Source organism: Schistocerca cancellata, chromosome 2 (assembly GCF_023864275.1).
Source record: "Schistocerca cancellata isolate TAMUIC-IGC-003103 chromosome 2, iqSchCanc2.1, whole genome shotgun sequence".
Classification (NCBI taxonomy): Eukaryota; Metazoa; Arthropoda; class Insecta; order Orthoptera; family Acrididae; genus Schistocerca; species Schistocerca cancellata.
In genome coordinates this window covers 166891300-166917156 of record NC_064627.1, presented here as the reverse complement: position 1 = coordinate 166917156, position 25857 = coordinate 166891300, and the positions used below count along the sequence as shown (strand labels likewise).

The 25857-nt window shown below is 43.9% G+C and overlaps 1 long non-coding RNA gene across 1 annotated transcript; it reads left to right on the top strand.

Annotated features, from left to right (window-relative positions):
* The first annotated feature begins 1330 nt into the window (after nt 1-1330).
* LOC126161485 (uncharacterized) lies at nt 1331-23302 on the top strand. Its single transcript, XR_007534922.1, has 3 exons — nt 1331-1445; nt 15492-15746; nt 23153-23302. It is a non-coding gene; the product is annotated as an uncharacterized LOC126161485 (long non-coding RNA).
* The last annotated feature ends 2555 nt before the right edge of the window (nt 23303-25857 follow it).

Genomic DNA, 25857 nt, shown 5'->3' with positions numbered 1-25857 from the left:
ACCAATAAAAATACTACATTCTACCATAAATCCATTAGCAGTATTGCTAACTGGAACAGAAGGGTTTGCTGTTGTATTTAATCTCCGTACACGAAACTGCGATTTATTCGCGCTTAATAATTTCTCGCGTCTTGTCAGTGGAACGGTTGGAGAGTCAATGAAGTTAATTTAAGTCTTCGCTCTACGTGATAGAAGTTAGCGAGAAAAATTATATGTGTGTACAGAGATTTAAATTATACGCATTGCTTCTTTGGTGTAGCAGGCACACACTCCTAATCAGAGACATAGTTTGTTGTCTCGTAAAGTATCGTTTTTAAATATTATTTAAGACGCTGCACCGAGTTCAAAAAATGGTTCAAATGGCTCTGAGCATTATGGGACTTAACATCTGTGGTCATCAGTCCCCTAGAACTTAGAACTACTAAAACCTAACTAACCTAAGGACATCACACACATCCATGTTCGAGGTAGGATTCGAACCTGCGACCGTAGCGGTTACGCGGTTCCAGACTGAAGCGCCTAGAACCGCACGGCCACACTTCACCGAGTTCATCAGAGCGACATTTACGCCTTCGGAGGAGCCGAGACAACGTCTTACCGCCTGCTTTGGCAGCAGTATTTAGAAAACTATATGTACAAAACTTATATTACTGACCTCCTCGACCCACGAAATTTCGAATGTTGTTAGGAAAAGTGTATCTTCCCATAAATGACATGTAGTTGCTTCAATATCTCGAGTAAACGAAATGATAGAAGTATTTCATGTATAGCAAATCACTCTCTTTATAGTGTACTATCATTTGCCAGAAATTTAGTTTCGGCACCTAGAACTCTTTACGACATATCTGAGATGTTCTATCCATGTGATTCAGCCTGCATGTATTTACGAACGATGAGGTACTAACCACGTAAAGATCCTAGCATAAATCGGAGGAAAGAACGGTGTTCTACATTAAACTCCCAGAAAAGTTCTTCAGTCTGGAACCGCGCGACCGATACGGTCGCAGGTTCGAATCCTGCCCCGGGCGTGGATGTGTGTGATGTCCTTAGGTTAGTTACGTTTAAGTAGTTCTAAGTTCTAGGAGACTGATGACCTCAGATGTTCAGTCCAATAGTGCTTAGAGCCATTTGAACCAACCAGAAAAGTTGTTGGAGGAAAACATAGTAATGGAAAAATTCTTGTGAGAAATCCAGTCATTTCACAACATGACGCTTGCCATTCAAAGAGCGTTCGCTGAAGGCTGTCCGGTTGAGGAACAATTTCTGCGTAGCGGAAAAAAGAAACCACACGGCGGGATTCGCAGAACCGCTTGCGCTGTGGGTCTAGTGGGGAGATACTGGCTACGGAGCAAGCATGTTGCGTATATAGAAGTCACCGCCGGCGCTTAGCTGAGGGCGCAGTCGACGGTATGGCCAGGACCACGGGTACTGCTGTCAGAGTGGAGGTAAGAGTGTGCGCGCTGAAGTGCGATGCCTTGTTGAAAACAAAAGAATGGATATTAACGTAATGAAAGTGCGTGTCAATGTATAATCCATTAGTCTAGTGCTCATACGAATAAAAGTGGAAGCTTCGCGAGGCTGTTTGCTGATGATAGTGTATTTAGGGAAGGCAAAAAGTCAAAAAATCGTAGCGAAGTACAGGAAAATTTACAGAAGATAGACGCATGCAGTCAATGGAAACAATTACAACTGTAAAACATCTAGAAGTGTTCGTACGGAGCGACTTAATGTTGTATAACCTAGAAAACTTGTTATGAGAAATACACATATCAGATTGAGATTCCTTGGAAGGACCGTTAAAACTTCAAGCTCTCCACAACCAGGAGGTTTGAATGATCACCACTGTGCTTGCTCTACGTAAGCGAATTTACTCGGACTTCTATATTTTATTCTAGCATCTACATCAACATTTACGTCAGTACTGCGCAAGTCACCTCGCGGTGTTTGGCGAAGGGTATTTCTGGTGCCACTGTCTGTCCCCAACTGTCTGTCTTTCATTCCCGAAGGGCTCGTGGGGAGAATGAGTGTCGGCAGTACTCCGTATTATCTCCAATTCCCCTGATTCTCTCGTTGTGGACATTTCGCGAGACGTATGTGGTAGGAAGTGGTATGTTGCCACTTATTCCCTGGGAATTTGAATACTGAATGTCTTCTTGGATCACAACGCCTGTCCTGTAGCGCTAGTTACTGCAGTTTGTTGAGCTTCTCCGTAACGATCTCGTGCTAGCAAAAGATCCCGTGACGAAACGTGATGCTCTTAATTGGATCTACTAATGCAACCTGGTAAGGGTTCCAGGCTAGTGAGAAATACGCAAGAATCGATAGAACAATGTTTTAAAAGGGTCATTCCATGTAAAATAGCCTAATCTCGGAACATTTTTGTGCTCGAGCTTCACGGACTTCGACGAAATTTTGTATGAGCATTCGCACGTGACCCCAATGAACGCTCGCTAAGTTTAACGTTCATCGAAGTAATTGACAAGTAATATCACACTATGTTGCATTGGTCAACTGTGACATTGTTAGTACCGGTTCAAGAACATGAACCGACAATCCCATCACCATAGTGGTGACATCCGATAGCTGTGCAGTATCAGCCACTTCTAGGTTCCCAAGCCAATAATTTGGTTTCTTAATTTATATTCCAAAGCCTTGTGATCGTACCTGCTTACGAAGCCATTTGCTAAGTACGTTTTCTCTGCTTCTCAAATCTGTAGGAGTATCTCATAGAGGCGGCAAGCAAAAAGTAATACCAGTTTTGATTTTAAACTTCTGATTTCGTGACGTGTTACTTGTCAGTTCAGAAATAAAAGCCACATGCAACGAACACAGGCAACAGGTTCGTGCAATGTAGCATATTATCATGGTACTTTCTCTCAAGTTTATCCGTCATTTTCGGGTATATTTAGCTCACATTGGAAACCAGAACGTGATTTTCTCAATGTATGAAAACATGTCATTTCCAACTGTGAATACTTTGAAATGAATTATGGAAAACATATTTAATGTGATATATTTTTTTAATTTTTATGAAAATAAAGTTTGAACTGATTTTGTAGAAATTTAGAAATCAGCACGTGAATGATATTTTATGCTGGAAAACCTTATGTCGTTATGTTACTACAAGCCAAGTTTCACGTTCGCCATACTTTTTGAGTTGTAACAAGCACAGCCTTGAATTTTTTTCGGACTATTTTGTCTAAAATATTCTGGGTGAGTATGGCTCGTAAAATTCTTTTCATTGTTATTGTTGAGGGAACACATAAATTTGTACAAGATGGCGAAATTACATTTTCTTTCAACAAAATATTGACAGAGATATAACAGCTTAAATTCGCCAGAAATTCACGCTCTCTCTGCGCAAAGTCGCCGATGGAATCACACAAGTGCCTGACCGTCTACCAGTGTTACTTCGACGAACGTTAAATTTTGCCAACGTCCATTGGGGTCATGTGCGAATGCTCACATAAAATTTCATCGAAATTCGTTTGGTCGAGCTGGGAGGCGTGGGTGAGCTGACAAAAGCTACTTATTTCATTTACATTTTCCTGAGTTTCTTCCTCAGCCTGGGATCTGCTTTTCCTACAGTTAACTCTATGTGATCATTCTACTTTAGGTTGCTCCTGATACTTGTGTATTGCGTATTGTATATGTATTGAACCGGGGACCTAGAAACGACGGAAAGGATGAGATGGAATCACACAAGTGCCTGACCGTCTACCAGTGTTACTTCGACGAACGTTAAATTTTGCCAACGTTCATTGGGGTCATGTGCGAATGCTCACATAAAATTTCATCAAAATTCGTGTTGGTCGAGCTGGGAGGCGTAGGTGAGCTGACAAAAACTACTTATTTCATTTACATTTTCCTGAATTTTTTCCTCAGCCTGAGATCTGCTTTTCCTACAGTTAACTCTATGTGATCATTCTACTTTTGGTTCTCCTGATCTTGTGTATTGCGTATTGTATGTGTATTGAACCGGGGACCTAGAAACGACGGAAAGGATTCGTCCCGCCGTAGCCCTCAGTGGTTGACAACCCCCCAACAGGCCACAGCAATCCTCCCACCTCACCGCCGCCCCACACCAAGCCCAGGGTTATTGTGCGGTTCGGCCCCCAGTGGGCCCATAATTATGTACATCTGTCCTACTACCGTTCTGTTCGTCGTTTCCTGCCGCTAAGGCGTAAAGTTTCCACTTTCTGCCTCCGCCCAGAGATACGCGAACCGACCACTGCCAGCCACTCTCCTTAAAGTGGAATCAGGCAGGCAGCTCAGATGTTGCACATCGGAAGCCACAGTGACAACGAAGTTTCCGGGGGATTTCAACGGCACCAGATAAGTTGCAGCTTTCGCGCTGTTGCCCCTATGTCTATGTAGCTTAGAACAACAGCATGAAGCCTGTCGACCGTGGCTAGTTGCTTATGGACAGTGACCAGTTCTCCTTGTGTCTGCACACAACAAACACAGTCACTATCCATATGAGGCTGACCTGAGCAACAAGTTACCTTTAGGGCTATATCCAAACATTGAGTGAATAAGAATATAATATGTACCGGAATTTTTAAATTACTTTTTATAAGTATTTTTACAGTATGATGGCGATGGCTTTGCCGCAGTGGATACACCGGTTCCCGTGAGATCACCGAAGTTAAGCGCTGTCGGGCGAGGCCGGCACTTGGATGGGTGACCATCCAGGCCGCCATTCGCTGTTGCCATTTTTCGGGGTGCAGTCAGCCTCGTGATGCCAATTGAGGAGCCACTCGACCGAATAGTAGCGGCTCCGGTCACAGAAAACCATCATAACGACCGCGAGAGCGGTGTGCTGACGACACGCCCCTCCTACCCGCATCCTCAACTGAGGATGACACGGCAGTCGGATGGTCCCGATGGGCCACTTGTGGCCTGAAGACGGAGTGTGCTTACAGTATGATGATACTTTCCTGTTGGGGTTCAGTATAACACCAACAATGATATTAAGTCATGTTCTGAAATTTCTACATTTATATGCATACTCTACAAAGCACCTTGAAGTGCATGAAAAGGGTACTTCGCACATTACCAGTTATTAGGGCTTCTTCCCGTTCCATTCATGTATGGAGTGCTGTAATTAACCCTATCTTGTCTTCGAGATCTGTATGGGAGCAATTCTTAGTATAATCCTAGATTCCTCAGTCAATACTACTTCCTGAATCTTCGTTGGCTTTCAGTAGGTAGTTTCCGTCTGCCTTCAAGCATCTGCTAATTCAGTTTTTCTAGCATTTCTGTCACTCTCTCCCATGAATCTTACAAACCTGTAACCGTTTGTACTACCCTTTGGATACGTTTAATATTCTCAGCACTGCCTACTAGGGTTGCCCAAACTTGACGGATATTCTAGGGTGGGTCTCACGATTATTTTTGAGCAATTTTCTTTGGAGACCAACTCCCTTCTCTAAGCGTCCTACCAATGAACCGAACTGTTACAACTGCTTTACCTACGTCTGATGCCATCTGAGATTTCCAGTTCATAACCTCAGACACTGTTATACCCAGCTATTTATGCGAGTTGACTGATTCCCCTACCACACGCTTCTCATTTCTGAACTTTTAAAGCATGCTGACAATGTGTGCACCACTTTGAAATCTTATCAAGGTCTGATTAAATATTTCTGAAGCTTTTATCAGACGGGGTAGTTCATTACAGATAACTGCATCAACTGCGAAAAATTTGAGGCTATTGTTAACACTGCCTGCAAGGTCACTAATATAAAAAATGAACACCAAGGATCCAAACACACTTCTCCTGAGGCACATTTCAAGTTACTTCTATATCTGTTGAAGACTCTGAATCCAAGATAATGCGCTGCCTCCTCCCTACCAAGAAATCCACAATCTAGTCACAAATATCGCTTGATACTAGCTGCGATCGTACTTTCGATAACAGTCTTCGGACGATTCGAAAAACTAGCAAACAGTCAAGATTATGAAACTTCCTGGCAGATTAAAACTGTGTGCCGGACTGAGACTCGAACTCGGTACCTTTGCCTTTCGCGGGCAAGTGCTCTACCAACTGAGCTACCCAAGCACGACTCACGCCCAGTCCTCACAGCTTTACTTCTACCAGTACCTCGTCTCCTACCTTCCAAACTTTACAGAAGCTCTCCTGCGAACCTTGCAGAACTAGCACTCCTGAAAGAAAGGATATTGCGGAGACATGGCTTAGCCACAGCCTGGGGGATGTTTCCAGAATGAGATTTTCACTCTGCAGCGGAGTGTGCGCCGATATGAAACTTCCTGGCAGGTAAAAACTGTGTGCCGGACCGAGACTAGAACTCGGGACCTTTGCCTTTCGCGGGCGTTCGAGTCTCGGTCCGGCACACAGTTTTAATCTGCCAGGAAGTTTCATATCGGCGCACACTCCGCTGCAGAGTGAAAATCTCATTCTGGAGTCAAGACTATGTTTAAAAAATTAAAGTCTTTCATGCATAATGTTCGTCAAAATCATGGGATGAACAATTTATTCCTGACTACAAATGTGTAGTCTCACTCTGTCAGAGAAGGTTCTTATGCCAAAATTGTGGGTATGAACTGCTGGCCATTAAAATTGCAACACCAGTAAGGGTACCAAATAGAGCGATTTTACATAAGTGCGTGTACAAAATACAGGAAAGAAAACATAATTAAACTTTGAGATGACTTGAAGGTAAACAAGGAGCAAAATTTGGTAAACAGATCTGTTAACCCTGGTAGTACGAAATTGGCTGGGCACTGATTCGAGCTGAGCTTGGATGGCAGGTATGGGTGCGTCATTCCATGTTGCTGCAACTATATGCCACAGCTCATCAATTGTAGTGATTCGCGATTGGTTGCGTGCCATTTTTCGGCAACCCACGATCAAATGTTTTCAGTGGACGAGATGTGCAGATCGTGTTGAGCAGGGCAACAGTCAATAACCTTCTGTATCAAGGTGGCCCAGACAGCATGGGTAACACGCAAATTTCACGTGTAGACAGATAACTGAAAAACCTGTCTATTATTCCTAATTGAAAGAGAGTCCCAGTAGGGGTACAATAGCTTCTTTATTGTCCTTTCCAAAACAAAAAGTCTGTTCATCACACTTTATAATTACAAATTAACTGCGCCTCTTCCACGGTTCCAAACACAGTTCTTTGGATTTGACTCCACCCAACTCCCTGGAGCTGTAACTAAACAATGAAATGATTAACACTCGAAGAAAGCTCTTTGCCAACACAGAAGCCTACTTCTTGGCGTTCTGCTGTCGTTGTCGATGGTACGTCGACGAGAGCTTAATTGAGGGGTTGCAAGCAGTCGGCGCATGAGGCGGCTAGCTCTCCTCGACGGAATCTGGCTGTAGTGATTTTTTTCTGTATTGAATTTCAATTCCCCATCCGGGGCGGGCTGACAGCAGCATAGGTGCCACTCTTCAGCCGAGAGACAGTACATGACAGGGAGACATGTAAAACAACATAAAGGAGAAACATGGCGAAACAGAGATATAAAAAAGGGGAAACATAATGGAAGAGAGCATTCGAAAGGTAGTGACTGTAAAAATGGAGATAAAAATCTAAAAAAAGTGTACCCAAAAAAAACCACACACTGTGACAATTAAAAGAACACAAGGCGAAGTACAGCCAGAGCACAAAAGCTGCGACAGGCGGCGTAGCACAGAACAATCATGGGCAGCAACATTATGTACAAGTCCAGCACATGATTAAAATCAGAACACTTGACATCACCGTAGAACAGCACTGAACAGAACACTGACGTAGCACACCAACAGTGAAGAACAAACTGAGAGGATCTGCCAGGGGTACAGATATGAGGGAGAAAGGAAGGAAGGGGAGAATGGATGGTGTGAGAGGGGGAGGGAGAGAAGGGGATTTGGGGCGGGGGGCGCGCTAAAGGAGGCCAGGGCGGGAAGGGCAGGAGAGGGAATCAGCCAAGGAAAGGATGCGGGGGCTCAGGGGGAGAAGGGGGAAGGAGGAAAAACCGCTCTGGGGGAAGAAGGGGAGTGGAAAAGGGGGGGCCCTGGGGAGGGGGCTGGAACAAGGCTAGACTACAGTTGGTAGGAAGGGTAGACGCCACAGTGAAGTTCATTATCCAGGAGGGGGAGGTGCTGGAAATTGCCCTGATGAAGGAGGGTGCGGAGGTGGAGAGAGGGAGTGGTACAGCGATAGATGTGTGGCAAAGGGCGGGGGGTAGAGAGGAGGGAGAACACCAGGGGGTGGGGGGATCAAGCCTGTGGTCAGTGTAAAGGATGCAGATATCGGAGGAAAAGAAGGAGGTGGGGGAAAGGGATGAGGTCGTATAGGAGCTGTGTGGGGGATGGAAGGCGGATACGGAAGGCAAGGTGAAGTATATGCTGTTCTAGAATTTGGAGAGCCTTATAAAAGCAGGGGGCAGAGATCCAGGCAACTGTCATAACAGAGGATAGGATGGAAGAGGGATTTGTAGGTGTGGAGGATGGTGCAAGGATGCAATCCCCATGTTCAGCTGGACAGGAGCTTCAGGAGGCAGAGGTGGGAATGGGCTTTCTGCCTATTTCTGGATAGTCAGGAGATGAGGGGTCCAGGTGAGGTGATGGTCGAGGGTGAGGGCAAGGTATCTCAGGGTGGGGGTGAGCTGGCTGGGACAACTGTAAATGGTTAGGTAGAAATCATGGAGACAGGAGGAGCGGGTGGTGCAACCTATGATGATTGTCTGGATCTTGGAGGGGTTGATATGAAGGAACCAGTTGTTGCACCAAGTGGTGGTCAAGGTGGGTTTGGAGGGCATGGCAGGACCATTGAAGGGTAGGATAGAGAGCCAGGAAGGGGGTGTCATCAGCATATTGGAGGAGATGTACAGGTGGGGTTGGCTTGGGCATATCGGTGGTGTACAGGAGATAGAGGAGAGGGAAGAGGATGGAGCATTGGGCAATGTCAGCAGTGGGATAAAAGATGCGGGAGATGGTATCGTGGAGGGTGACATAGGAAGGACGGCTTGAGAGGAAGGAAGCGACCGGACAGTGAAAATTGATAGCCACGGTGTAGGTTTGGAGTTTAAAGAGGAGACTGGGATGCCAAACATGGTCGTAAGCATTTTGGAGGTCGAGGGAAAAAGCTATGTTGGGGGGAGAGAAGGTGGACGAGGTTAAGGAGTTGGTCTTCAGCGGAGAAGGAGGGTCAGAAGCCACACTGGGTAAGAGGGAGCAGGTGGTATTGATTAAGGTGGTGATGGGTACGACATGAGAGGATGGATTCGAACACCTTACTGAAGACAGAGGTGAGGCAGATGGGACGGTAGGAAGAGGCGATGGAAGGGGATTTGCGGGGTCTGAGGAACAAGAGGATGTGGGGAGTCTTCCACAGGTCGGGGTAGAAGAGGATGTTGTATAAATCAGGTTTCCTTAAATAGCTGTTCTCCAGGAAGAGACGTGCTGCTCCTAGTAACTCGTGATCGGATGTAGACATGGTCTTGCGATGCAGCCAGCGACCTCTTGCTGTTGCTTGGCGAGATACCAGGTGGTCAGTAGCTCTCGGTGCGCTTCCTGGCAGTCTAGGGGCATACTTGAAAATCCCATGTGGCTGCTACGGACCGCGTGAGAGTTGCTTTCCATGACTCGCGCGTTATAGCCGTCATATGTGTTGCGGCTGGTGCCTCAGGACACAATAGCAATAATGTCATGGAGACCTCGAAGCCACCAACCATAACACGTCATAAATGTAACGGCTGCTGTCCAAAGTTTTTCTAATCTATTGGATATACATGTTATATACCCAATGACACCCCATACCATCAACGTGTGCTGGGCCGTATGACGGTAACAAATGCAATCTGCCAATGTTTGCTCTTCCTGGAGTCTTCACACAAGGATGTGTCCATCGTGATTTTGTATGCAGAATTGGCACTTGTCTGAAGATGACGTGGTGCCACTCATATGTTCAGTGCTGTCGTTTGGCCACCAGTGTCGGCTCACGAGTCTCTCTTCTCTGATGCCGCTTCAATGGAAATCGCAACAATAATCGCCGTGTTGACGGACCTTGGTGATCTAGACATCATCTGAGTCAAGGTCCACGTGCAGTGACTGCAAGATCCTGCATGGACGACTCAACAGTATGTCTGTTCTCTCGAGTGCTGCTAGCAGTCACTAAGAATGGTCCTCCTCAACCCATCGACATGACAGTGCAGGATAGTGCTATCTTGCATCCGCAAGCCACGTGACGCGCCAGACAACTTGCCGGTATCCCACCATCAGACGGCCTTAATAGGACACCGTGCAGCATCTCGCCAGGGAGAGTGAGTTGACGTGTCAATATCCGAAGTTTCAGTAGTATATTTCTCTGGAACTAGAACCTTGCACCTTATCACAACAGCCTACACTGACCGTGCCTATGGGTAGTGTTGCTGGATCGTGAGAGACTGAGTGCTCATCTTGAACCTCCATGATCGGGACGATCTTTACACTGCCGTCACTGGGACGCTTTTTCCGTTGCTCACGCTGCTGTGTATTTCACTTTGTTGTCCTTGGCTACCTGTGCATCTTGCTCTTCTTGTACGTGCATCTCCCACAATGGGACACTTGATCACGAGCTGCCCCACTTAAAACTCATACGTGACGCCCTATGTTCCGGTGTTGGACACTGCTAACAAATAGAAATAAAATTCGTATTCAGTTAAAAAACGGTCGAGCAGCTGAAGAATAGAAATGAGTTTCTGACCAAGTCAATGACGGTAAACAAGGAAGCTAGAACATGGTTCGCTGGGAAGTCGCGATCGTTGATGACTTGGAAGGACCTCTTAGCGCCTGCCTAAGCAGTGCTTTTCGAAAACACTCAGCAGTGTGGCTTCCACTGTTGTGTTATTACCATCACAATGCTGCTTTCTAAACAGTTTCTCAACTTCTGCCCCCTCTCTCCCATTTAGTGGTATCAACTTCTCTTCTCACATCAATTAGTACTTTGTTCATTTGTGCTGAATAGTGTCGTAAAGTTCTTATTACAAGCCTGCAGTTGGTGCTTTTGATGAACGGAACAGTACGTTTGACTACAATTGTACCAGTGTAACAAATTTAATTATTATACAGGGAGTTAGGGGTATGAGTGCAGATATTTTGATCACTGGTACCTTAATACGTACCCACTGTTGCGTTTTGATTGTTTCTTCTTTGTCTAGCAGTCCTTCCACAAACACGTCATGTAATTTACTACCTGATGTTTTCCGCACAGTCGTAATGCACTAATAAGTGGACTATATCTGCCAGTATAGAATAATCGTTTGCGTCCACGTGTTCACACTTCAACACTTGACCTGCTACTCAGGGAAAATAATTATTAATAGCTTGCTTTTGCCACACTCCTAACAGCTATAATTCTTAATCTGCAAGTAAAGTAAATACTGATGTAATATTGTTCAGTACGCTGCCCTGAGTCACCAATAAAAATATCCGCACTTATATCCTTAACAACCTGTATATTATAAGTAAATACTTATGTAATGACAAAAAATTTACATAGTTCCTTTTGTTTTTGTATTCCGACTCTTAGGTCATAGTCACGCCCATATTCTAGTCACTAGTCCCTAAGTGACTAAGTAATACATAGAAAGAAGGATCCTTTATTGTATGATTATATGATAGCAGAACAAACTCTGGTGGCAGTTACTTCTGTAAAATATTTGGGATTATGCGTACTGAACGATTTGAAGTGGAATGATCATATAAAATTAATTGTTGGAAGGTGGGTGCCAGGTTGAGATTCATTGGGAGAGTCCTTAGAAAATGTAGTCCATCAACAAAGGAGGTGGCTTACAAAACACTCGTTCGACCTATGCTTGAGTATTGCTCATCAGTGGGGGATCCGTACGAGGTCGGGTTGACAGAGGAGATAGAGAAGATCCAAAGAAGGGCGGCGCGTTTCGTCACAGGGTTATTTGGTAAGCGTGATTGCGTTACGGAGATGTTTAGCAAACTCAAGTGGCAGACTCTGCAAGAGAGGCGCTCTGCATCGCGGCGTAGCTTGCTGTCCAGGTTTCGAGAGGGTGCGTTTCTGCATGAGGTATCGAATATAGTGCTTCCCCCTACTTGTACCTCCCGAGGAGATCACGAATGTAAAATTAGAGAGATTCGAGCGCGCACGGAGGCTTTCCGGCAGTCGTTCTTCCCGCGAACCATACGTGACTGGAACAGGAAAGGGAGGTGATGACAGTGGCACGTAAAGTGCCCTCCGCCACACACCATTGGGTGGCTGCTTGCGGAGTATAAATGAGTATGTAGATGTAGAAGTCTCCATTTTCTGCTAATTGGATCTGGCAGCACCAGTCGAGGGATACCGACTAATGCGAGCAGCAGTGTCGTGGAACGACAAACCAGGATCTCGGCAGGCGATAATCGACTTCCGACTCGAACTGATACACGTTTCTCTCTCTCATGAGGGAAATACACAATTTTCTCACAAACAATGAAATTCAAATACGATTTATGAAACACGAATTCGCTCCGTATTCTCCCGTTACATACAAAATTAGCATGGTGTTAATCCTACCTGTTTTTCGCAGTTGCGCTAAAATGCTAATCGTTTGCGTATCCAAGCATGTAGTACACCCAATGCCAATTTGAGGTTTGTTGCACTCCATCTTCTTGCATATGAAACGTGACGTGGACTGTGTCAAGATTAGTTATCTCATTATTTTATCTTATTGATTGTACTTTAACTGACGCTATGTCTGAAACCATTGAACATGGGTATTGTCATCGTGGAAGACAGGAGTGTGCGTAGCATACACTTCACGAATATTTACAAGAAAAAGTACTGCTTGGTCACTGAGAATGTTGAAATAAACATTCTGCTTCAGCTAACCTGCATGCATCAGTTCAGGTAATAGTATGAAAAACACATCAACTCCTATCGCGTGTACTACATCCTCATCTACATCTACATGGACACTCTGCAAATCACACTTAAGTGCCTGGCAGAGGGTTCATCGAACCACTTGCATAATAATTCTCTATTATTTCAATCTTGGACAGCACGTGGAAAAACGAACATCTATATCTTTCCGTACAAGCTCTGATTTCTCTTAGTTTATTATGGTGATCGTTACTCCCTATGTACGTCGGAGTCAACATAATATTTTCGCATCCGGAGCAGAAAGTTGGTGATTCAAATTTCTTTAGAATATTTCGCCGCGACGAAGAACGCCTTTGTTTTAATGATGTCCACCATAAATCCTGTATCATGTTAGTGACCCTCTCTTCCCTATTTCTCGATAATACAAAACATGCTGCTCTTCTTTGTACTTTGTCAATGCACTCCGTTAATCCTACCTGTTAAGGGTCCCGTACCGCGAAGCGTTATTCCAAAAAAGGACGGACTAGAGTAATGAAGGCAGTCTCTAGTAGATCTGTTGCACCTTCTTAAGTGTTCTGTCAATAATTCTAAGTGTTCTGTCAATAAAACAGAGTCTTTGGGTTGCCTTCCTACAACATTTTCTACGCGTTCTTTCCAATTTAAGTTATTCGTAATTGTAATTCCTAGGCCTTTAGATTTGACTGACATGTCGTGTAACCTAAGTTTAATGGATTACTTTTAGCTCTCATATGGATGACCTCGCAGTTTTCATTGTTTAGGGTCAATTACATATTTTTGTATCATACAGATATCTTTTACAAATCGTTTTGCAACATATTTTGATCTTCTGATGATTTTTCTAGACGATAAACGACAGAATCATCTGCAAACAACCTAATACGGCTGCTCAGATTGTCTCCTAAATCGTCTATACAGATAAGAAACAGCAGGGGACCTAAAACACTACCGTGGGGAACGCCAGAAATCAATTCTGTTTTACTCGATGACTTTCCGTCAGTTACTACGAAGTGTGACCTCTCTGACGGAAAATCACGAATCCAGTCGCGTAACTGAGACGACATTCCATAAGCACGCAATCTGACTACAAGCAGCTTGTGAGGTACAGTGTCAAAAGCCTTTTGAAAATCTAGAAACACGGAATCAATTGAAAATCCACTGTAAATAGTAGTCACCACTTCGTGTGAGTAAAGAGCTAGTTTTTTCACAAGAAAATGTTTTCTAAATTCGTATCGGTTGTGTGTCAAGAGACCATTCTCTTCGAGGTAATTCATAATGTTCGGACACAATATACATTCCAAAATCCAAATTTAGTGGATTACTCCTACTACCTTTCTTCAGTATTGGTGTGACCTGTGCAGCTTTCCAGTCTTTGGGTACAGATCTTTCGTCGAGCGAAGTATGGAGCTATTCCGTCAGCCTACTCTGAAAGGAACCTAATTGGTATAAGTGTGGACCGGAAGACTTGTTTTTATTAAATAATTTAAGTTGCTTAATTCCTCCGAGGATATCTGCTTCTAAGTTACTCATATTGTGAACTGTTCTTTATTCGAATTCAGGAATATTTACTTCATCTTCTTTGGTTTATGTTTATGTTTAGCAACTCTGCTTTAGCAGCACTGTTATCGACAGTATTTCGATTGCTGTCGGGCAGAGAAGGCACATACTGTGGCTTAAACATCTCGTTGGGTCGTCAGTGCACTCGACGCTTTCTGTCACATGACAAGGGGCAAAATTTGTTCTCTCTGGACCACACAACACGTCTCCAGTCAGTTACCGGTACTGCCCAGTTCCTCTGTTGTTTAGCGCAGTGAAGACGTACAGCTTTGTTTTCCACTGTGAGCAACGGCCTTTTGCGAGAAATCCCGCTCGAAATGCCCAAAGCATGCAGTTTCCTTCTCAGTGTTCACTCGCAAGGTGAAGACCTGTATTCACTGAGAGCAACGGCTTTGAGATCGGTTGTCGTTGACAAGGCCGATCCCTTTCCCGTCACAGTAGACCTTTTCGCTACCACTCTTCTTACTCTGTATTCCATGGCTGTCAATGGCTCACCATTCCCTGTACACACTTTGAAGACTCCCCATTCATACACCAACACATTAAGTAAACTGATTCGCTGTGTGGTCATGGGCACATCCGAACACGGTAGCTGCTTGCTGCCATTCAGTCATGTCTCCACAACGATCCATATTATCAGCACCGATTCTATTTAACCGACTTGCACTTACACACCACTTACTGCCATGACTTACATCAGCAGTGAAGGGTACATGATCGTATGGTACCATGCACAACACACCAGACCACCAAACCGTTCAGTGTGCTCTTTTGTTTTGACGCATGACTATTTTTTTTTGTATTGTGAGTTTATATGAACTTAATATTGACTATGGAATTCATGGTGGTCTGTCTGATCGAAACTGGTGGTAAATAAAAAGTTATTTTTATTTGTTGAAGCAACAGCTTCCCCTGGTGACGCAGCGACAGCTCCTCCTGTCGACCTTGACGTTCACAAGCTGTAGAGCACCACCTACACAAAAAAGATATACAAGATTTGTTTGTTGCCAGGTTTGAGTAGCAGCAACATGCAATCAGTGGTGCAGAGGTCTCTGCGCAGAGCCGCAGCCTGACATCGTGTGTCGACAGGTGGTGGTGTTGGCCGCGATGGTGGTGGTCGTGGCTCTGACGACGCCTGCGACCTGCCAGAGGTCTGGCGCCAATCCAGGACGAGTGCGGTGCCCGGCCTGCAGGCCAGTGGACCGGCGCCAGTGCGCCTCGCTCGGGGGCGTTGTCGTCGTGCCTGGAGGGCTCTGCGGCAAGTGCCCCATCTGCAGGCTCGTCGGCTAACGACGTGGCAAGCCTTCAACATTCTCCTCTTCAAGCACGTGAATTTACGAAACTGTGAGTTCTTTTTTATATCATTTATATAATGAAACACTGTACTTACCTTGCCATACAGCCGTCTTTTTGTTGTTTTACTGCAAACAGAGAATTCGACAACATACGAGGTGCATTCAAGTTCTAAGGCCTCCGATTTTTTTTCTAATTAACTACTCACCCGAAATCGATGAAACTGGCGTTACTTCTCGACGTAATCACCCTGCAGACGTACACATTTTTCACAACGCTGACGCCACGATTCCATGACAGAGGCGAAGGCTTCTTTAGGAGTCTGTTTTGACCACTGGAAAATCGCTGAGGCAATAGCAGCATGGCTGGTGAATGTGCGGCCACGGAGAGTGTCTTTCATTGTTGGAAAAAGCCAAAAGTCACTAGCAGCCAGGTCAGGTGAGTAGGGAGCATGAGGAATCACTTCAAAGTTGTCATCACGAAGAAACTGTTGCGTAACGTTAGCTCGATGTGCGGGTGCGTTGTCTTGGTGAAACAGCACACGCGCAGCCCTTCCCGGACGTTTTTGTTGCAGTGCAGGAAGGAATTTGTTCTTCAAAACATTTTCGTAGGATGCACCTGTTACCGTAGTGCCCTTTGGAACGCAATGGGTAAGGATTACGCCCTCGCTGTCCCAGAACATGGACACCATCATTTTTTCAGCACTGGCGGTTACCCGAAATTTTTTTGGTGGCGGTGAAACTGTGTGCTTCCATTGAGCTGACTGGCGCTATGTTTATGGATTGAAAAATGGCATCCACGTCTTATCCATTGTCACAACCGACGAAAAGAAAGTCCCATTCATGCTGTCGTTGCGCGTCAACATTGCTCGGCAATATGCCACACGGGCAGCCGTGTGGTCGTCCGTCAGCATTCGTGGCACCCACCTGGATGACACTTTTCGCATTTTCAGGTCGTCATGCAGGATTGTGTGCACAGAACCCACAGAAATGCTAACTCTGGAGGCGATCTGTTCAACAGTCATTCGGCGATCCCCCAAAACAATTCTCTGCACTTTCTCGATCATGTCGTCAGACCGGCTTGTGCGAGCCTGAGGTTGTTTCGGTTTGTTGTCACACGATGTTCTGCCTTCATTAAACTGTCGCACCCACGAACGCACTTTCAACACATCCATAACTCCATCACCACATGTCTCCTTCAACTGTCGATGAATTTCAATTGGTTTCACACCACGCAAATTCAGAAAACGAATGATTGCACACTGTTCAAGTAAGGAAAACGTCGCCATTTTAAGTATTTAAATCAGTTCTCATTCTCGCCGCTGGAGGTAAAATTCCATCTGCCGTACGGTGCTGCCATCTCTGCGACGTATTGACAATGAACGCGGCCTCATTTTAAAACAATGCGCATGTTTCTATCTCTTTCCAGTCCGGAGAAAAAAAATCGGAGGCCTTAGAACTTGAATGCACCTCGTAAATCCTCTGATTCTTGCTTGCTAATGTTAAAAAATAGAGTTTTTTGTCTGTCAACTTGCAGATATTGTGCCTATTTCATTGTTGCAGAAACTCACTCACACGCACACAAACACAAAATACATCACTCACATTGTTTATGTGAAATCAAAGTACGGGTCAAAGATATTACGACAGTCTGGCTTCCCAGAGAGTTTAGATACTGACGGAGGTGTTCCATTTTTAGTGGATTGCACTGTTATCTACAAATTCCGAACACTACTGACTATTTAAATAATCGAATACGTTTTGAATTCCACTCTTTGTTGCAAATATTGAGTGGAATGTGTGAAAGCCTTTTGTGGCGTACAAAAATTTTCAGCTCAACCACTAAATTCATTGCATGTGATTTCTGCACGTGATGATGTATCTTAAGATCTTCTCTATGTTTGTGAATGAGTGTCCGGTGCTTTCATGTATAGTGCTGCGACTTATTTTGTAAATTTATTGTGCGTGTACCTTTTGGTTTTTTCAGTGTGTTGAGTATGAAGGGTCCTGCCTGTGCGTCCCATGTAGGAGACTGAGGAAGTTTTGCATATGATTTTGTAAGTTAAAGAGTCTTAGAATTTATCTTTTTAAGGGTTCCATATCTCAGTCGGTAAAAACTGAAACCTTATAGGACAACTTTGTTGTCCATCTGTCAGTTCGTCTGTCTGTTTATTTCTTCTCAGAAACGGGTAGAGATGTCAAACAGAAATTTTGAAATTTATGTCAAATACTAAGGTCTACGGTACCATGGCGGTGTAAGAAAATTAAGCTTCTAAATCAATGCAAAAAAAGATACGACCATTATGTCACATATCTTGATATTTGCAAATTCATTCATCAAAACCTACAGACGATCTATGTATACAGGGTGTTTCCGTAAGAGCGTGCAAAGATGTAACAGGACGTAGAGAATGCTCCACTGAACAATTTGGGTTAGGTAACCTCGGGTCGGAGAAGCCAGCTTAAGGAGATGTGGAAGTAAACTTGTCTACCGCTTTGTGTAGGACTGTTTTCCAGCTTATTTACAACTAACATGCGTACAAGTTTGCATGTACTGTGCTGCTTATTTACATATACGTTCTTTATTTCCTGGAAGGAAACGAGGTGGACGAGCCTGATTACCAGGAAGTCATGGTGCAGGTTTTGTTTACATTACTTGTCCATAATATGGCTCTGTTGTATCGTATTTACATTGCCCCATCACAGAACGTGCTATGAATCAACGACAGACCATTCATTACTCAGTGCTATTCAGAGATGTACAGTACAAAACGATGCAGCAGTGCCGGTACAGTATTTTCTGGTCGCCGGATTGGAAGGGGATGTCCTATTCCGTAGCCTGCGAGGTCACCTGACCTGAATCCCCTCTATTGTTTCCTATGGGGATATCTAAAGTCAGTTGTGTACGACACCCCAGTGCATGCGGAGATGGAATTAGTTGCCAGATTTGTAGCTGCCTGTGATGTGATACGAAACACACCAAGGATATTTCTCAGGGTGCGCCAGAATCTTGTTCGCCGATTTTACGCTTGCATTGAGGTCGATGGCCGTCAATTTCAGCACATTTTGTAAGGTACAGTACAAATGGTACGTCCATTGCGTCAATGATAGTATTTCCAGTTAACCAATGTAAATAAAAAAGTACACAGTAATGTGATTTTATTCCTATTCTCTCCTTAAGGTGGTTCCTCCGTCACCAGGTTCCCTACCTCAAATTGTTCAGCGGAGCGTTCTCCACGTCCTGTTAAATTTTTCCACGCTCTTACGAAAACATCCTGTACACATAATTTGTACGGAACCCTAAGAGCGCCAGTCTCAATCGCACTTGTTTAAGTTGTGAACTAATTTTTATTGTAGTCTGTTGTCTGTGGAGAAAGCTGCTTTCACTTCATGTGACGTAAGTAAGTTCGCTATTTTTCGGGAAATGTTACTTGTAAAAGGTATGCTAACCATAAAATTGACTGTGTTATTAGTTACGTCGAGGTATTTATTTCTCTGTTGCTATTTGTTTCTGTATTTAGTCTCTCAATGAACTGGGGAAGTCCTTGGGCAATGAATTTTACTTAGTAATTTCTCATTCCTTCTGCATGTTCTCTTAGTTCAGAGGAATTTTGTTTACGTTGTGTGTCAGCGTTTTGTGTACAGCCTCCTTGTGTATATATGGTTGACCTGCCGTATCGGGGATATGTACTGGATGTGTCATTCTAGTAAAACGAACATTTTGATTCGTTACCAGACACCAGGACATGTGTTTCTGAAGCAGTATACCAGGTGCTGTCTACAACATCAAGAAATTTGAATATTGCATTCTAACAATCAGCAGTACAAACCTCCGCCGCTAGGTGCCTCTAGTTGTGTCGTCTAACCACCACTCTGCCGCATGGAGTCATTGCGAGTGCATCGGTGTGAAAATTGTTCCCGATTTCTTTACCCTGTGTCCTACTATATATGTGAATTTAGAAATCGCTGACTTGAAGGCACAGAGAATCTGCAGTAGGTTTTGGTTTAAGTTTCGAAAACCTACTACTGAAAGCCAACGAGTGCTAACGGAGGCATTTGGTAAGCAAGCTTTGAGCCAAGCACGAAAATTTGAGTGACTTAAGTGATTTGAAGATGACCCAGAGTCTATGGAGGAAGACAAACACTCGGGTCTAGCGTCATCAAGCAAAACTCTGGAAATGATCGAGAAAGTGTGTAAAGTGATCTACAAGGACAGAAGGTACACAATCCATGAAATTCCGCGAAACCGTTGGAATTTTTTATTATGTCAAAGCATCCTAACTGATCGACTGAACTTGAGAGACATTGCAGCGAAGTTCGTTCCTTGTCTTTTGAATACTAAGTAACATGACCATAGAGTTCACGTGTGCACGGAACTGCAAACAACTCTCGGAATGATCCAGATTTCCTGTAGGAAGTCATAAGTGCCTCTGAATCATGGGTGTACGCTTATGACCATGAAGCAAAACAGCAACCTTCGCAGCGAAAGACATCATCCTTTCCGGTGCCGTGAAAAGCGCGACAAGTTCGTAGCAACGTCAATGTTAATGATTATTTTGGCATTTATCGATTTGTCCATAAGGAACATCTTCCAAGCGGTCGGACAGTCACATGGAAGATACACTGTGATGTTGCGAGGAGACTGAGGGAAGGTGTTAAACGCAAACGCCCCGAGAGATGGGAGGAAAAAGCCTGGTTGCCTCCTCGCGACGATGCAGCTGCCCATACCTCGCTCATTGTGAGGGCATTCTGTCGCAGTAGCAACATGACAACTCTCTCCCAGCCATCCTACTTTGCTGATCTGGCCCCTTGCGACTCCTTCATGTTCCCGAAAATGGAACTAAAGTTGAAAGGACGGTCTTTTAACTCCATAGCAGGGATTCAAGCGGAATCACAAGTACTTTTGAACACGGCTCAGCCAGCAGACTTCCACCACTGCCTCCAACAATGGACAACCGCTCCAAGCGTCGCAGACATGCGCGAGGGAGTTATTTTGAAGTTGACAGCCGTAAAGGTCAGGACCGTAAAGGAAGCACGGAGGGAAGTGATAGGGATGTCATGAGTTTAGCTAGAGGGTTCTTGCTAAAAATATAGAACGTATAATCATGTAAAAATTGTTGTTAAAATTCTAATAATGTAGAACAATGGGTATGTAAAATGTAAAAGGCATAAAATATTAAAGTTATAAAATGGAGTGAGGGAAATTAAGAGCGGCGAAAGAAGGCAAGGGACGGGGGACGGAGGAATAGTGGCAAGGATGCTATGCTTTAACAACAGAGGGCCTTATACTAAAATTGCAAAAAGTCAATACGTAAAATACGAGAATGGATGTGTAAAACTGTTCGAGAAGGGGGATGAAATAGAAGATCATAAAAGTAGAAATAAAGTACCGAAAACTGAATTAGAATCTCAAGATATTAAAAGTGTAAAACTTCGTAAGGATAAAACCATAAGATCTTGCTTGAAGGTATAAAAATAAAATTGTATAACTTTTTTTTTAAATATCAGTAGTATAGGCCTAGAACAATGAATGTGTAAATAGTGAAAGACATAAAAATCGTCAAATTATAGAACGGGATCTACGAAAAGGATCTTGAACTGCATGAATTGTCATTAAATATTAAAGAGTTTTTTTTTAAACATTAAAAGCATAAAACCGTAAAAATTATAAAACAATAAATTATAACCGTGAAACTATGTGCAGCAACTAAAGTTACAGAGAACAGGATGCGACAGTTTTGATAACTGCATTTGCTTTGTACGGCGCGCCATTTTGCGGTATGTACGGAAGACAGTCTGCCCGTCGGCCTGTTGCTAGGACGGTGTGTCGGACGATGCGCTGCCGCTGTCTCTTCTCGCTGCGTAGCGCTGCTGATCACACGTGCGCCGCGGCGAGGTGGACGATAGGAAGATGCTGTCGAAGTTTCTAAGAAATGCACGATTAATAAAATAATTCTGCTGATTTTAATGCGTAGCCGGACTCTTGCAGACGGTGTGTAAAAACCTCAATATCTTTCACCATTGTCAGAAGGTTTTTCTTACGTTTATTGCTCAGCACTTCCAAGTGCTAATCAGTGGTTCCAACAACATGCTTCGATATTAGTAGGGCTCACCAAGTGCTGTTTTATAACCGTGAATTGAAGCGTGCTCTCTGAAGCGTATTTTTAATACCACCCCCTCCCTGCTTCCTTTACCCTTCCCGAATACGCCTTACTGCATTTCCCCTTCCTCTCCTCTGCCCCCCTCTCCCCTACATCCAACATGAAACTATTTAAAAACTGACCTCAGTTACAAAACACAGTGGTTCGGAGTAGACAAGACGGCTTGCTGGATCAAGTACTTAAATAAATTCTACATTTACTTGCAATTATTTATTCTACTTGTCGTAAAATATTGGATGGTATATATTTTGTTTTACTTTGTTTTAGATCTGAAGATGATCTTGAGTGAACGAAGCCTGCAATATAATAAAAACGATCAACTGTGATGGAACAACAAATAAGAATTATCTTAAAATTAAACAGAATACTTTTCACATAAATGCTCTGTGACGCACAGGTTATAACATGTAGGGACGTCTTCATCTCATGACATCGATCTTTTATCATCTGAAATGTAATGCATCGTATCTGTATTCGTTCGAGTGTCTAACTTATTTTAAGAAAATTGTTTTTGACTCCAGTAGATAGCCGGTACCAAAACGAAGTGAGGGAGGAGGGGGAGGGGAGGGGAGATGGACGGTTTGCCAGCCAAGTCGTAAGAATTGGGGGCTAGTGTCGTTTATGGTAGCTTAAACTACCATATTTGTCGGTCAGTTATTGGAGGAGTAAGCATCGCTTTCGTCGTTTATTAACTTGCTCACAATGATAGTAAAAACACAACGGAAACGTAATGAATCTAGGGCCTCGCTTGTTTTCCATCTTCGATACCACGTGCCTTTTTTCAGCATAGACTACTACTTTAGTCTAAAGACAGCACGACCGCAACTTGTGGGAAAATCTCGACGTGCCTTTTTTCAGCATGGATTACTACTTTGGTGTACAGTCAGCACGGATGCAACTTTTGGGGAAATTTCGACTGTCATTTACGGGGGTACTCGTCTTTCCAGCTAACATTTTCCTTATTTACAGACTGTGTTTAACCTCTAGACGCAGAGTGTGAGCGGCTCTGACTCCATCCAAAAACAATCAATACTACATCACTAAACAGCTTACAGGATTTCAGCTGGGTGATGTCATCGCCAGTCGCCGATATTTTGACTGAGGCACACCACGTCATTTTCAAGCCACAATGTGTTCGTTCACCTGTTGAAGTAACAGCGATTGTCGAAGACATCACCCAGCTGCATTCCCGAAAGTTGTTCAAATATTTTGTACGCCAGCAAAACGCAAATTTCACAATACTATTCATGTTACGTAACTAGAACTTGTCCTAATGTTTCTGTTTCTAATTTTCCAGAACACAGCGAACCTGAGATGAAACGGTCCCGCACAGGGTGGTCTAAGGAGCACGAAAGAGAAGAACAGTGACATCTCACTTACAAAGAAAATGTTGCCCAGACCGAATGATTGTAGTAAAAACATTAATCAACCTGTTTTGCGAAACTCTGTTTGCAATCATACATCTTGTTCGCAGCTTTGGCATTAGCCTTGTAAAAAATCACTTCACATTACGTGAAAGTTAATGAAAATACTACATAATTTATTTTCATAAAAAGAAGCTGTGCTACAAAGCTCAAGAAGTAATTGGTTTCTGCCGCAGACTACTCTGTTATTCAGTACAACTAACTTTGAATCTTGTATTCCTGTAGGTCTCCATTGCTTCAGGTGTTTTTATAATTAATACGGCCAGTTGTTGTTTATTTATATTGCATAACGAGTTACGAGTGGATAATTACTCACCTTCAGATGCCCGGAACAGGGGTTTTACACGTGCTTGTCCATTGCGTGAAAAAAAGAGTAAACATTAGTCTTCGAGAATTTTAACGAAAAACTCATCAGCTATGAGAGGGAAATACGATAGTTACACTTACGAGTCGTCTGGTGAAAATGCGCCTATAGAAGCCGCTAATACAACACGTAGCTCCTCCAAGCTTCAAGAGACAGTTTGCTGATATCATGAATGTTTCCTTTTAATAAAAATAATTGTCAAACGTTGCATTGGACAGAAGCACGAATTAGTGGCGGCTTATGGTAGTCATCTCTAGTTTAACCTAGCGTCGTCATTTTACAAGCGATCAAAGAAAGCGTGCACAATATACTATGCTAATGCAATGTAAGTCTTCAAAAAATACAATGTCTGGTATAAAGTAACGTAAATTGAATGTATGTGGGGCGTTCAATAAGTATGCAACACTTTTATTCTCGGCCAGTTTCGAATCTGTTGTGGGACATCGTGGAACATTCCCACTTCAGCCCCTGTAGTTTCATGAAGTTCGTATAGGTGACGGCGATATACGTAGCATTCAAAATGGCGTCTGTAACGGAGGTGCGTTCCGAACAAAGAGCTGTGACTGAGTTTCTTTTGGGCGGAAAACCAGAACGTCGCATATATTCATAGGCGCTTGCAAAATTTCTACGGGGACCTGACAGTGTGAGAGGTGGCATTAGCCCCCTCTCATAGTTCTATCTTACTCTGAGTAATTCGATTTGGGGAAGTATAGTCGAGTATGGTCATTACAAGGCTAGTATTGAGAACTCAGAAGATATGAATATTTTCCTCTCTAATTGCATGCGGTGAAACGTTGCTTTTCCTTCACACGCGGACTTCCCAGGCAGCGTCTCTCGTCACCCGGGTGGTCTGCTGACAGGCGGGTTCTTCTGATCTTGAAACGGTTATGCCAACGGGTGTGAGGGAGTCGAGTGGATGCTGTCCAGACGCCGACATTGTAATAAAAGCGGGGGCGACACGCCCACAGGGGCCTGAAGGAGCGGCTGGGGCTAGAGATTCCGTTACTTCGTAGAAACAGTGAAAACGCTTTCTGACGGGCTACCAGCGAGGTGTGGGAATGACTTGTGTTCCCACGCAGTCTTGGCGGGTAAATTCCCGCGTTTTCTGCAAAATCATAACTGTGATTGGCTTGTTCAGGGGATAGCTCCGTGACGTAGCAAAATCGGCGCAGAAATTGGCGCCAAGGATCTCCATGGTGGAATAGTAGTGCTTCAGCAATAGAGTGGAATTTTCCGCCGGTTTTCGATTTGCTGATTGGCACGTTTAACAACGGCCAGTGTCGTGGGGGCGGGAATGTTATGTGTTCGGCTTGCGGCTTGTACGGGTGCTCTTGAGTGGAGTCGGCTCTCGCCTTTCGGTTGGAGTAGGTTACAAGACTGAACTCTCGCTGCTCTGGACAGCCTGCCTTCCGTTGGCTGTCTAATATACTTTCATTTAATTGTAACCGTTTGACGAAGTTGCTGAAGTTTCGACTTCAACGTAACTTTCCGAATACAGTTGGCAATTGAGCAGTTTTGGCTGAAGTTGAGTGTATCGAAGTTACTGTGTGACTTTGCTTGTTAAAATCAGTCACTGTACCGTCTGTGTAGCGCGCCTTCTTTGTCTTCCTCAGACGCGCATTTGTGTTGCTAGGAAGTCTTTAGTCTGGAACAACTAGACCAGAATAATTTGTTTTGGGCTATACTCGCGACATTAAAATCATCACGACGGGACGTCGAAGCAACCAGCCATCGCCTCCGGTATGCCAGATCATGTCCTTGCAGTTAAGAAGACAGCTTGGTAATGTATGTCTGCAGCACCGGCAGATTAGGGAATTTAGCTATGTTACAATCAAAACTCAGTAGAGCGCGCCTGTCCCCGTCTTTTCTAATGTGGTTTGTTTGGGTGTTCATTGTCTGAGTTCTCACTGCTGTAGCAGCAATTAATGTTGGGTTGGCTGGGTGTTTCTCTTAAGATTTGAGTTGCAAGGAATTGGCTCCACATACCACTTGGTCATAAATGTAACAATCTAGTTTATGGACTTCACCCTCACAGCATGTATGTGAGTATCCAATTTGACGTATTGTAAATGTTTCATGTGTTTTGTTTATTATTTTGAGTTTAGTCATAATAAATCCAATTGTTATTTTGGACACAACTTTCATTCTGTTGATCGGTAGAGCAACCCTTTCATTTCTCACTACGTTAATGAAGCTTTCCTTTATCAAATTAAT